We start from the raw sequence: 12,257 nt of genomic DNA, 5'->3' as shown, positions 1-12,257 counted from the left end.
TAAGGAGGGAGCTTGAGGTGCTCTATTTTTCAACTGGCCTAATAATATAAGATCTTGCATTTACAATAGTGGTGTTGCATAAATGATCTCAGGTAGTTGGATTCACCAAAGCTCAGAAAGCTTCAGATACCTAATTAGCAGCAGAACAAAGAAGAAACTGAGTCTCCTGACCCCAGTCCTATGTTCTTCCCACTACAAACTACATTACAGCCAGTGCCCTAGCTCAAAGGAGTAAGCCTCTGTAGACCTCTGATTAGAAACCAGGAAGTGCCCTCCTTCCTGATCAAGGCTGACCTCAAAGTTCTAACTCATTTATTTCTATTTTAGTTCTTCCAAAAAAAAAGAAAAAGAGAGAGAGAGAGAGAGAGGGAGATGCTTTTCCTTTTAAATGATGCAGTGTTTGGAAACATCCCCAAGAAGGTTCTTTCCTTTTTTTAAAAATAAATCTCAGGGTTTGGTTTTGTTTGTTTGTTTGCTTGTTTTTGGTGAGGTTACTCTTCAAAAGGACCCAATGCACTTGGGTTGTGCAGCCATCTGCCACTACATGCTCAACTATTGCGGTTAAAAAAAATCTGGCCACCCTGCCTTTGATATAGAAGAACCACATAGGGTTGAGTCATACGCTGTGGAGAGAACACAGCTAATTATGGGATGTGCTGGGCCCAGAGAAGATGTTAACTGCTACATAATTACAACTGCAATCCAAGGGGACAGAGTCATGGAAATCCAGTTAATATAAAGAAGTCAACATAAAAATACTAAATTCTAAGCCACGAACTGCTGAAATATAATTCCATTCTTGAACATTTATTCCCAGGATCTTCCAAACTTAAGATCTGGTTTGTCACCAAGGATGTCCATAATCCTGCAGCACTTTTTCACCATTAAATGAAATATTGTTTAACAATGCTGTGTTTTGATGATTGGAATGAAGATGAAAGAATGGCACCAGTTGCAGAGACACAAGACCTTGGTTCTAGCCACAACTTGCCGATTAAAAAAGGTAAGAGACCCTGTGCAAGTCACTTCATTTGGGGAGGCGGAAAGGATGGAGGGAGGTTAGTTAAGAGAGTATCTGAAGTTTTCCCTTATGACAAATAGAAATAGTCCATTTCAAAAGAGTTATTGATCATCAAGTTCACATCAGGCAAGTATTTGGAATTCAAAGATGAATAAAACGTAGTCTAATAGCCAATTTCGTGAGGTTATTACACTTTCTCTGAGTGTCCCATAATTTAGAAAGCTCATGACAGTAATAGAAACTTTACCCTTTGGGCATTTCAATTTTTTTTTCTTAAATTTCAACTCAAATTCCAGGAAGCAAAATAACTTCTCAAGAGCAGTGTATTAAGAAGTTGAATGGTGGAAAAGTAGAAATAAAGCTTTCATGGGCAATATTTCATGGTCGCATTCGATGATGCCTAGACTATGTTCTGCAACATTCTATCTGTAGGACATGAGGCTACAGGCTGAAACCAGACAAGAAAGCAAAGGCATTTAAAAGAACCCTAGCACAGTAGTTGGTGTTCTATATAGGCATATGTGTGTGCATGTGTATGTGCACGTGTGTGGAGTTCCATCCCTCAGGGGTAGAACGGTGCGACATATATGAATCAGAATCATATAAAGAACCCAAGTCACACCATGAATTTCTCATTCAGTGGCTCTGTGGTGATGCTCTTGACTTTGTTTTTAAAATAACAACTTTGTTGTGATATAATTTATATACCATATAATTCACTCTTTTAAAGTGTACAATTCAATGATTGTTAGTTGATTCAAAAAACTGTGCAACCATCACCACTATCTAGTTTCAGAACAATCTCACCACTCCAAAAAGTTATCCTGCTACCTCAGGACTATCAGTAGTCACACCCAATTCCTCCTTCCCCCATCCCCTGCCAACCATGTCCTTATGTCTCAAAGGATAACTATAAAGAAGAAAAGAGTTTCTTGTCAGGCCTACTAATTACTTAATTCCTGATGCTCCAGAAAAATGGTAAACAACTAAAGACTATGAATTCCCACTTACATGCATTAGGAGATGTGCTGGGTTCAGGAAAATGCAAAATTAAGTAGATAAACACTAAAATTATGATACCATGTGGGATTTCAGTTTATTTTCTCAGACCAATTCCAGAGAGCTTTCAGAAAGTTCCCTAAGAGAATTTTTCTTTGAAAGACTTATGTGCTATCCAACTAATATAGGAGATAACTCAACAGGTACATGCTCTCCAAGGATTCTTGGAAAAACACCTTGAGCTGACCTTTTAACATGGACCCAGCATCTGCCTGGAGCCTGCTGGAGACATATGAGAGACACTAAAGCTTTGACAAGGAATTCAAAGATCCACTGCTTCCCAGAGGTGCTGCTGAGGGCCAGACTTCTGGAGGCTGTCACCACTGCTCTCAGTTGGAAGTCATAGTAGCTGCCACTCTTACAGTGAGAGCCCATTGATGGGAGCCCCTCCTGGAAACAGTAGAAGCATTTTCAAGCTGGTGGCACTATATTGTCCAACATGAGATGGTTGATGCATCAGTCAGGATTGAACTCAACGGCATGTATCAAAAATCCAGTTATAGCATATTAACCAGTAAGAGTTTATTTTTCTCATGTTAACAAGGTCCAGAGGAGGGAAGTTCAGGGCTGTCGCAGCTGCTCATGAAAGTCCTCAAATACCAAAACTCATTCCAGCTTTCTTAGCTGCATGTAGCTGTTGCCCTTTATGTTTCCCTCATCTTTCTGACTACAGCTCAGATGAAGGTAGAACAACCATCTTACAACCATAAGAATGATAGTGTCACAGTTTGAGACAAAAAAAAAAAAAAAAAACCACCAAAAACCAAAGACAACTCCTCAAAAACAAAAACAAAAACTACAGCTCCTCCAAAAGCTCTATCCAGTAGACTTCTGCTCACATTTCTTTAGCCAAAACCAGGTCATATGGCGAGGACAGGTTTGGCTACAAGGAATTCCTTAGAGGAAAATAGAGAGTGTTGCTTCTCTACTAAAAAGTGGGTTGCATTAATTGGAAGCAGAGAGAAGGAATATGCAGGAAAGTAGCAGTGTCTCAGTGTCTGCCACCATGAGTTTTTTGTTTTTTGGGTTTTTTTAACATCCTCATAGCTACATCTAAGCACAAAACCTGATCCAAAGGTCATGGGTTTTTTATTTAGGTACAAGAAATTACTGACTAGTGCTAATTCCAATTCAAAGCTTCTAGTTATTTTCTATGTTACTCTAGGAGATTGCAACTCAGAAAAAAAAAAAAAAATATATATATATATACGTTTGACACTGTAAGTTTTTAAGATGAGGGTCCTGCCTCAGAAACGTATGAAGCCCCAGTAAGTATAATGTTTTGCATACAGAGGTCTGCATTTCTTCTGAAGTATGAATGGGATGGTTTTGAAAAATGAAGTTAGTTTTACCCCCAAAGCCTGGCAAACTAATCTAAAATGTACAGCACCTCCCAAGTAACCATGCAAAGCTAGCATCAGGTTGCCTAAGCGAAGACTGCAGTATAAACAAGAAGCTCAAATCAAATGTCTTCTTCAAAGTGTCTAAACAGTGAAGGAAAATAGAGAATACTGAAGGACTTTCGCACAGAACTGTGATGCTCTCACCCACAGACAGTGGGGTGCAGAGGGACATCTAGCTTATGAATGTGAAGAGAGGATCCTGCAGCATGTTCCTCGGGCCCAGGGAGAAGGAAGTTACTCTCTGTCATCGGCATAATTGTGTTCCCTAAAATTTATATGTTGAAGTCCTAACCCCCATATCTCGGAATGTGACTTTATTTTGAAATAGGGTCATTGCAGATGTAATTAGTTAAGATGAGGCAATACTGGAGCAGGGTGGGGCCCTAATCCAATATAACTGGTGTCCTTATAAAAAGGGGAAATTTGGACACAGACAGGCACACAGGGACAGAGGCATGTGACAATGAAGGTAGAGATTGGGGTGATGCTTACACAAGCCAAGGAACCCCAAAGAATGTCAGCAAAACACCAAAAGCTAGGAGAGGGGCACGAAACTGAATGTCTCTCACAGTTCTCAGAAGGAAGCAACTTTGCTAAGTCCTTGATCTTGGCCTTCTATCCTTCAGAACTGTAAGACAATACATTTCTATTCTTTAAGACACCCAGTTTGTTGCACTTTGTTACCACAGTCCTAGCAAACTAACAGAAAGATGATGATGCTTGGCTTTAGATTTTTTCACCAAGAAAACAGATCTGAAGGCTACAGACCTAAGCAAATAGTTATTTTCCACAGTGTCAACTATGCACTTTACCCATTCTGATTGTTGGGCAAACTTACTAAGTTATCTACAAAAGAAGTACAGAAAGGTTGTGGCCTTGAATTCTGAAAAGTCTCTCTAGTTTGTGTTTATGAATTTCCATATGGAAATTGTTTTTGTTTTTTTGTGGGATATTGGGGGAAGCCATAGTTGGGATCAGAAGCTAAAGTCTGATTCCCTACTATGCTGATTAATTCGTTGAAGGACTTTGGCAAATGACTTATACTCTCAAATTCAGTTTTGATTAACTTTAAAATGCAGACAATATCTAGCCCAAAGGAATGTTCTGAAGATTAAATGAGGCGATGTAATACACACAGTTGTGTGGCTGGCACTGAGTAATCTTTCAAGAAATGTAATAATGCTAATACTTCTGAATTGGATCTACAGATAGTGTTGTAGCAGAAGAAAACATGATTTCTGAACCACAGTCAACTCTCAATAATCTATGATTAGAAGAAAAGGTTATTTAAAGGAAGTAAGACCGTTAATAAATATCTAAAAATTGTGGTTTCCAAAATGAAACTTTTTATTGTTTTTCATTATAGAACTTATATATGCTCATTGTAAAATTTTTAAATGATATAAATATGTATAAGGTAGAATTATAATTTTATACTTCCCAACTCCAAGATGAGTGCTTGTTTTTCATATTTCTTTAAATATGTCTGTGGTGTTTAATAGAAATTATTACAAATTATTTTAAATAAAAATGGATCATATCCTATATGCTTCCAACAGATTGATTCACCTCTGTTCAGTAATATAGCTTCAACCTTTCATGCCATTACATACAACAAACCATCTCTCATTGTTTCAAAATGCTGTATAATAACTATGTTACATGGAGATACAAAAATTTATTTACTCAAGCTGTTTCAACATTCAGATTTGCTTGCAATTTATAAAATTCACAACACTATAATAAGTAAAAACTACACTTTGGAGATTGGATCTATTTTCTCCAATCTTTTAAAAAGAAAATAAGGCATTGTTGGAAGGAAGAAAAGGAAAAGTGAAAAGTTTATTAATTTATCTAGTAATTTTGGTGTATATAATGTCAAATAATGTATTTGTAGGTTGTCTTGTTGAATTTTACTAATAATTTTCCTGAATGAGAATTAACTGAATTGGGTGGCACTCTCGGAGTCATGTGTGCACAGCCTTAGATAAAAGCTATGTAATCCAATAAAATTGGTCTTCATTGAAAATGTGATGAATCTAATCTAAATAATCTAGTCCCAGGTTTTCATAATTTTTCCAACATTTTGACATCCTGCAGGAATCCCATTGTGAATCACCTTTAGAGCCAGGTGGCAAAGCTTCTCAAATGATATGTCCAGAACTCACCCAGGCAGACATCCTAGGATCTTGGTTTCATTTTGCGGATGAAATGAGGCAGGGTTTAGACTTAACATTCATTAAGGGAGAGAAGAGAAATATTTTTCTTCAGTGTTAACTTTGGGAGTGTTGAGCAATGCAAACATTTTAGAGGCACCAGTTCTTGATAACATGCTGGCAGACATCCTGTGCAAGGAGACACCCTTGCTTGGAAAAATGACTCTCTTTTCTCTAGCGGGTCTACATATACTATGTGGTTTCAACCAAACCTCCACTGAGATTTTTCAACAGGATATTTACTAGCTGTTCCCAAAGTTAACAAAAAGAGTACCTTCCAAGAATAGCCAAAAAATTCTGTATCAAAAGAAACGACTCAATGTACCAAATCAAAATATAAAGTGACAGTTATTAAAACATTGGGGTGACTGTCGGGAATAGACAAATAAATTGGAACAGAATATAAAAGTCTGGAAATGAACATATATAACAATGTATTATGTGATAAAGGTGATACTTCAATTTAGAGGTAAAATTATGTGCTACTTAAATGGCAGTTGGAAAAAGTAGATATCTATTTGAAAAAAAATAAGCTATATATTTCATTAAATACACAAATGAAAGCCTTAAATGTATATAAGAAGCTTCAAAAAGCATTAGAAGGAAACAGATGCTAATAAGACTATTAATAAATTATGGCTTGAATTATGAACATAAAGCACTAGAAAAAACTATAGGAGATATATATATCTATATATATAGATATGAAAGTCTAGCACACAAAACTCAAAGAATACATATAGAAACACTGGTAGATTTTACTAAATCTTTCAAATTAGATACTTTGAAAGACATCATAAAGATCTTCAAAAAACAAGGAAGAGTGGGGGAAAATATTTACAAAAAATATCAATACTCATAATATTAATAGCTCTTATAAGCCTAAGAATAACGCACTGAAACCACTAGGAAAACGCACAAAGGATTTGAACAGACAGTTCAAAAAAAGAAGAGAGCAAATCACCAATAAATATTAAAAGATATTCAACCTTGTGGTTACCGAGGAACTAGAAATAATTAAAACAACACTAAGATGACATTTTTCACCCATTGTATGTACAAAAAGTAAAAAATAATATCTGGTGATGACAAAAGTGCAGGAAAATGGACACTTTCATGCACTCGATGCAAGAGCGCAAACAGAGCCTTTTTGCAATGTAATTTCATAATGTTCATCACATTCAAATGCATTTATAATTTGGCCCAGTGGTCTCGCCTTTCAGTTTCTCTCCCACAGGCCTACTCACTAATGCTTAAAGATATTTGTGCAAGGGTGTTATTGCACTGTTATTTTCATAATTACCTGTGAAGCACATGCCAACTACATAAAACACATTAAAACACATAAAATGATTGACAGGATGACTAGAGGGCTCAAAGGGGCGAAAATACCCAGGAGAAACCTGGCTTGAGTAAACACTGTACAACGCAATTCACTAAAAATGGCTGGAGGAGATACAGCACAGAAAGAAATCACATTTTTTCAGACTCTCCCTCATTTCAAAGAAAGACCTAAACCTTGTATATAAAACACTAGAGTCAGGTTTCTGTTTTGTACCCTAAATTGTGCTTCTTTTCCACATGAAATCAAGGCACTCCTTAAGAAAACTTAAATGAATAAGAGGTTTTACATCAGTGCCTTCTAGTTCTGATGTCAAAAGCTAAAATGAATACTGACTATCTTCAACTGAAAACACACTCTTTCAGGGCAGTAAACAAAGTCACATATTTACTAAAGCTAGAGGTAAAGCTATCGTCAAGGAAACATTGTTCCTTTGGTCACGGTCAGAATTATATCCTCACCAATAAATGTCTATAATATTCTTTTCTCTGCTTTTTGTTAAAGGTTCATGCAGTTCTAACTTCTACAGCCATGTTTATCCACCTAATTACATGGGGCAACCTGCATTTGGAAGGCTAGTTCAATTTCATTATAGTTTCCCACAGACAAAACAAAAATATCTATTTTAAACTCATCCATTGAATGAAAAATAACTACCGTTTTCCTATTCAATTGATACCAATATTGGATTTGAACACTAAAATGATGAAAGATGCCTATCTGTCTGAGCAGAGAGCAAGAAATTTTAGGCTCAAAGAAAATCACCACAGCCTTTCTTCAAAATGGGTTCATCAGTAGGCTGCAGAACTCAGTTTTTGGATCACCAGGAAGACACTATTCCAAGTACTTCTAACCACACACCTGCTCCCAACCACTACTGATGCTGAAGTCTGTATATTTGGCTTCTCTTATCCCCCCAAAACCAAAGGACCATGTCTATCCCAGGATGGTACATGCTTCACTTTCTAACAGTTAGCACTCCCAGACCCCTCTGGATCCCTGGCATAGTATGCTTGTATGCTCTTAGAGCTACTTGCAAATGGAGGTTCCACTTACCTGTGTTATGAAGTACTGCATATCCAGGAACATAATGATTAAGGCTTAGGACATAAAGTTGGACTGCTGAAGGAAATCCCAGCTCTGCCATGTACCTTGTATGTCCTTGAGCACATTATTTAATCTCCTTCATCATCAGTTTCTTTACCTGTAAAATGGGAATAATAAAAGCACTTATAGGGTTGCCAAGATCATTAAATAGACTAGTATTGTGTCTGGAACATAAAAAGTACAGAAAACTTAGCTCTAATTGCTAGATTCTCATTATCTACCTGCACACCGTGCCTTAGTCAGACTTAGCAAAACAGGTTACAAAATTCCCACGAGGCCAAGGGACTGCTTGCAGGTTTCCCCAGGCTGTGGGCAATTCCACAGCACTGAAGGCAATTCCGCCAAGCATGAATTGAGCTGGAGAAGTTCCACCCAGACTTCCAGTCACGCCTGCTCTCCATTTTCTATTTCACTTTATGGAGAACCGGATAAAAAGGACACTATTTCCGCAGCTCTGTGCCACTGTGTGCACATCTACTTTGTAAAACCAGGCTTTCTGCAACCCTAGTTGTGCACACATGTGTCCATTGCTAGATTGTGAACCTGAAGGAGGAACCAAGTTTCCTTCCTGTTCGTGTTTCTTTTGGTGATTGCCTTGTACTGTGTATGGAGAAGAGTGAAGGCTAACTAAAGAATGAATGAATGGTAGTAATATTTGTAAATAAGACAATTGAACTAGCTCAAGGCAAAAGGGAATTTTATTTCCCAACTCCCTTTCTTCCCAACTGTAAAGGTATTCTTCCCTTGGTTATCAGTGCTTTCCAGCATGTCTTAGCTTGTCTCCAGCTGTGCTTTGGACTCCTTCCCTCCATCTCTCCGTATTAGAACTAACTCTCTCTCTGCCAAGTGGCAATCAGGTATGATGCATTCATTAATCAGGTAAACAACCCCTAAGACAAGGTACAAACAAAGCCATGTAACAGAAAATCAAAAACCTTAATCCAAGGAAAACTTGTGTGTAAAGAACTTAATATGGGTCACTAGAAGGGGGCAATGTCTAGTTCTGTCTCAGACAGGTGAGAGAAAGACACCTATTTATTTGATCATTCCTTCTCCTTGGAATCCTAATGGTTTCTTTAAGTGGCTCTGAGAAAAGTTGTTGTACATGTAGGATCTGAATTAAGTCTGGCCAGCCTGCTGCTGCTATACTAATTCTATCTTTTCTCTTTGGTTTTTCCATAGCCACACTTAAAAGAATCAAAGTTCATGCATAAAGTATTCTGAGAATAGCTGCTGCAGTGTTTGCAGAACTGTTTCAGAGGAACTAGAGATAGCAGAAGTGTTATCTAGTTCAGAGACCAGAAGCAGTATTGTTCTGAATACAATCAAATGTTTGATTTCTTTGAATGACCGAATGTAACTCCTATACATAGCCAATGAGTAAACATGACCAAAGGCTGACTTTCCCACTCAGTTGAAACCTCCAGCTAAATGAATCATAGTAGTTCTATGAGAAAGTGAGGGGAAAACCCACCAATAACTAGTCAAGAAATTTTCTAGTCTAACTGAGGAAGTAACTGGGGGGAAAAAAGGCAGAATGCCTAGCAAATCCATTGCTTTTCTGATGGCATCTCCTATGTGCTCCAAATCACCTAAGAGTTCCTTGGATTGGAGACTGTATTACATTGCACTGATTGCCTTTATTCAGTTAGAGTGGAAACTGCCTGGGGACAAAGTCTCGCCTGGCATTAGTAGTAGCAGTGGATTTGGTGAGTCAGGTGCCTGGGTTTGAATACAGTATTTGCCATTTTATCTCTATGAACTTGGACTAGTTATTCCATCTCTTTGGGCTTCACTTTCATTTTTGTAAAATGAGGACAATATTACTATCTGCCTCGTAAAATTATTGTTGGTATTGCTTGTATTAACTCATCCATCTAAAACCCTATGTCCGGGCCTAGGCATAATTACTGATGATCAATAATTATCAGTTGCTATTGCTGAACATTGCTATCCTCCAAGTACAGAGTCCAGTGCACAGAAAACTCTCAAGACAATCGTCTCAAGATGATTTAATACATCAATCCCAAGTGTTGCCTCATGGAATTGCTACACTGGTGAATAAATTAAATAGTTTGGAAAAACTGTGTCATCATTTCATCACACCTCTGCTTACCTCATCAAACATTTCTATTCTTTATTCATTTAGGAGGACTGTATGAAATTTTATAGCAGCTCTATAGGGATAACAGGAATTTAAAATATGTCAAGGGAGCTGTTTCTTTATTCAACAAACACTTTTGAAACAGATACAGTTTTCCAAAAGTGAAAACACTAAGAAAATGACAAAAAGATAAAATTCCTATATCATTTTTATTGATAATAACAGCCTATATTTATCACCCACCATACAATAAGCATGGTGTTACGCTCATTATATATATTAGCTCATTTTATGCTGACAAAGTGGTTATTATGTCCATTTTAGAGAGAAGAAAACTAAGATTCGAACAAGCTCAATAACTTGCCTGACAGTTTTCAGCTAGAGTTTTCCAGAGTTAAATCTCCTCTGTATTTCCAAAGTCTGTTCTTTTTCTACTCTCTTACTATCCCTGTTTCAACATGTTACTATGATATCAGGCAGAATGAAATAAGTACTCTATTGGATATATGAATAGATTATCATGGAGCTCCTGAACTCTGGAACTCTTGGAAAGAGAACAGTGAACCCAGATGGTGGAGAATGAGAGGTGACTTTATTCAGGGCATTTTAAATGAACCATATAAGATAAGCGGGATTACAGAGGGGAAAGAGGGAGAGGAAGGGAACTCCAGGAAGTAAAAACATATCAGCCAAGCCCCAGCAGTGTCACCTCACAGGGGAGAGTAGCTGTGTGCCAGGACTTAGAAAACAGGCTGCGAGTAGGGGCGGATTATACCTAGGTAGGGGCAGAATGGCCAGAGTGTTGGAAAAGACTGTTCTTTAAAGTACGGACATGATCTCTCTGCATATTCACAAACTTTATTGCATACCCGAAGCACAGATGAACTCGAACCCTACCCTAGTTTTGGAGAACCATCACAATTCCTATTTGAGCAGGTCTGACTTAATGGTGTTTGTATATAGCACACACACACACAACTATGAGTGGACGATGTCTGAACAATCACACCTTGGTCATTCATTCTCTCCACTCATTTTCTGCCATAAGGGAAATTACTCAGAGATTATTCTCAATCCTACAAGTAATCGATGAGCAAATACATAAGGTGAAATCAGTCTGTTGCAAGACCTGAGAGAGAGAGAGAGAGAGAGAGCGCACGTGCTTTATCAGTGGCTCCAAAGCAGGTGTTTTAAGAGGAATATAGGGTTTAGAAAATGGCAGGCCTGGGCATCAATATACAGCATGTAGTGGGGGAAGTTCATAGAACTGTGGGCCTTCAAGATGGTCTATTTCCCCCAGTTTTACAGATGAAAAGTTTCCAAAGCCCTGGACCTGCACCACAACCCAGCACTCCTGTTGTTGCCCTGGACTGTCCCACCACTTCATCATTTAGTTGTTCTGAAAGCAGTGGCAGTCAGTGCCTCTAGAATACATCCCGTTTGCCTCTAAAAGGAAGGCTTTTTTTGGCTACAGCAAAAGGAAAGTGGGAAGATAAAACAAACTTTAATTCATCTGTTCTTACTCATCGGCTTCCCATCAAGGATGGGTTTTATCCTTATTTAGAATCAATACTAAGTAAAGAAAGTATAAATATACCAATTGAAAAACTCTTTCTGTGGATGCCTTGGCAGCCACAGTTAAATTGCTTGAGGTTTACAGACACCATGCATTTTCCCCAGCGCTTATTCTGAAACCCTCCAGTGTTATACTCAATCATTTCCTGGGACCCTTGATATAATAGAATCTAAGATATGTTAATAGGTTTTGTTTTATTTTGTTTTGTGTTTAGGAGGGAGGTTTGTAGTTCTGGGACAGTTAGGTAAATCCCTAACAGACCGATGGAGTTTTTGAATCTTAATTGGTTGTGTTGAATATTTTTCCCCAAGAGGTAAGAGTAACTATATTTAATCATTATGTCTGAGAAAAGTAAGAGGATCTGGGTGAAACTGAGGAATTTCCCCTGGGCATTTCCCATAGGTTAGCCTTGTGTCAAGGGATTCAAAC

At 37.8% G+C, this 12,257-nt stretch overlaps 1 protein-coding gene across 7 annotated transcripts in view; it reads right to left on the bottom strand.

Annotated features, from left to right (window-relative positions):
• COLEC10 (collectin subfamily member 10) overlaps positions 1-12,257 on the bottom strand; it is a 445,704-nt gene that overhangs the window by 283,216 nt on the left and 150,231 nt on the right. For all 7 annotated transcript variants that reach the window (XR_009697646.1, XM_061171635.1, XM_061171636.1 and 4 more), the window contains one exon: positions 8,098-8,245. The gene's annotated coding sequence lies outside the window, so the exon portion shown is untranslated. The remainder of the gene's footprint in view (positions 1-8,097; positions 8,246-12,257) is intronic.

The sequence above is a fragment of the Eubalaena glacialis genome, chromosome 17, assembly GCF_028564815.1.
Source record: "Eubalaena glacialis isolate mEubGla1 chromosome 17, mEubGla1.1.hap2.+ XY, whole genome shotgun sequence".
NCBI classification, from domain to species: Eukaryota; Metazoa; Chordata; class Mammalia; order Artiodactyla; family Balaenidae; genus Eubalaena; species Eubalaena glacialis.
The sequence above is the reverse complement of the archived record's forward strand: the minus strand, read 5'-3'. Positions and strand labels throughout refer to the sequence as shown.